Genomic DNA, 2,315 nt, shown 5'->3' with positions numbered 1-2,315 from the left:
TAACCCTAGCCCTAACAAGTAACCCTAACAAGTAACCCCAGAAAGTAACCCTAGCCCTAACAAGTAACCCTAACAAGTAACCCCAGAAAGTAACCTTAACCCTAACAAGTAACCCCAGAAAGTAACCCTAACCCTAACAAGTAACCCTAACCCTAACAAGTAAACCTAGAAAGTAACCTTAACCCTGACAAGTAACCCTAAGCCTAACAACTAACCCAAACAAGTAACCCCAGCAAGTAACCTTAGGGATATATAAATGGGGCCGATACGACCAGTCAGACTTTAGTTCGCTGACGAAGCCTCTTGGATAGGAGGTGAAACGTCCGAAACCTTCACTTTTGTACAGATGACGGCTGAAGAAACCTTCTCATCGATGGACCACTCCTGTACGACTGAGAGCTTACACAGACGTAATCCCAGAAAGTAATCCTAACAAATAACTCTAACCCTAACAAGTAACACCAGAAAGTAACAGTAACACTAACAAGTAACCACAGAAAGTAACCCTAACAAGTAACCCTAACAAGTAACCCTAACAAGTAACCCCAGCAAGTAACCCTAACCCTAACAAGTAACCCCCAAAAAAGTAACCTTAACCCTAACAAGTAACCCGAACAAGTAAACCCAGAAACTCGCCCTAGCCCTAACAAGTAACCCTAAGAAGTAAACACAGAAAGTAACCTTAACCCTGACAAGTAACCCTAACTCTAACAAGTAACCCTAACCCTAACAAGTAACCCTAAAAGTAATCCCAGAAAGTAACCTTAACCCTAACAAGTAACCCCAGAAAGTAACCTTAACCCAAACAAGTAACCCTAAGTCAAAGTCAAAGTCAAAGTCAAAGTCAGCTTTATTGTCAAATATGCTAATATGCATGACATACAGCACAGATGAAATTAATGTCCTCTCGGACCCAGCGTGCAAGACATGCAAGGCACTTATAAGGTGGCTAAAAAAGACATACAATTGACAACAGACAATACATGTAATTTCTGTATGTAAAGTGAGGTAGTGTCGTATGGAAAGTGAGGTAGTGACGTATGTAAAGTGAGGTAGTGACATATGTAAAGTGAGGAAGTGACGTACATAAAGTGACGTAATGTCGTAATTGCAAAAACAAACAACTAGAAAGGGTTGAAGTGAGGTATTGTCTAATGAGAAATAACAAAAAATAGAGTTCAGGATGATCGTACAGCATGTAGCGTGTACTCAGAGTTCGCTGAGTGTGGCAGTGGGAAGGGGCAGGCTGGGCAGGGCTGGGAGGGAGTTGAGTCTCCGGACTGCCTGGTGGCAGAAACTGTCCTTGAGCCTGCTGGTCTTGGCTCGGAGACTTCGCAGTCTCCGACCCGATGGCAGCAGGCTGAAGAGGCTGTGGGAGGGGTGGGTGGGATCGCCAGCGATCCGGATGGCTCTGCGGGTGAGGCGGGTGTTGTAGATGTCCTGAAGGGGGGGGAGAGAGACACCGATGATCTTCTCAGCTGTCCTCACGATGCGCTGCAGAGTCTTACGGCAGGACACGGTGCATGCGCCGTACCACACGGTGATACAGCTGGTCAGGATGCTCTCGATGGTACCGCGGTAGAAGGAGGTCGTGATGGGGGTCGGGGCTCCAACTCTTTTGAGCTTGCGGAGGAAGTACAGGCGCTGGTGGGATCTCTTGGCCATTGATGCCGTGTTGTGGCTCCAGGACAGGTCTTCGGATATGTGCACTCCCAGGAACTTGGTGCTGCTCACTCTCTCCACTGCAGCACCGTCGATGGTTAGTGGAGCATGCTGGGGGCGCACTCTCCTGAAGTCCACAACAATCTCCTTCGTCTTCTCCACATTCAGACGGAGATTGTTGTCCTTGCACCACGTGGCCAGGCGGCTGACCTCGTCCCTGTAGGCTGTCTCCTCGTCGTTGTTGATGAGGCCCACCACAGTCGTGTCATCCGCAAACTTTATGAAGAGGTTGGAGCTGGGTGATGATGGTGAGCAGTCGTGCGTGAGCAGAGTGAAGAGGAGGGGGCTCAGCACACACCCCTGGGGGGCCCCTGTGTTCAGCGTGATGGTGATGGAAGTGTTGTCGCCAACTCTGACTGCCTGTGGTCTCCCCGTCAGGAAGTCCAGCAGCCAGTTGCACAGGGAGGTGCTGATCCCCAGTTTGCTCAGTTTATTGGTGAGCTGTTGGGGGATGATTGTGTTGAATGCTGAGCTGAAGTCGATGAACAGCATTCTGACGTAGGAGTCTCTGGTCTCCAGGTGGGTGAGCGCTGTGTGGAGAGCAGTGGAGATGGCATCATCGGTCGAGCGGTTGGGCCGATATGCAAATTGGA

At 49.2% G+C, this 2,315-nt stretch overlaps 1 long non-coding RNA gene across 1 annotated transcript; it reads right to left on the bottom strand.

The window, feature by feature from the left end:
- Window positions 1–832: 832 nt before the first annotated feature.
- LOC148881418 (uncharacterized) lies at window positions 833–1,672 on the bottom strand. Its single transcript, XR_016113838.1, has 2 exons — window positions 1,535–1,672; window positions 833–1,440 (listed from the first exon to the last, which is right to left on the bottom strand). It is a non-coding gene; the product is annotated as an uncharacterized LOC148881418 (long non-coding RNA).
- Between the last annotated feature and the right edge of the window lie 643 nt (window positions 1,673–2,315).

The sequence above is a fragment of the Hippocampus bargibanti genome, unplaced genomic scaffold (assembly GCF_051943395.1).
Source record: "Hippocampus bargibanti isolate YZ-2025 unplaced genomic scaffold, ASM5194339v1 Contig00224, whole genome shotgun sequence".
NCBI lineage: Eukaryota > Metazoa > Chordata > Actinopteri > Syngnathiformes > Syngnathidae > Hippocampus > Hippocampus bargibanti.
Note: the sequence above shows the minus strand (reverse complement) of the source record. Positions and strands in the feature narration are given on the sequence as shown.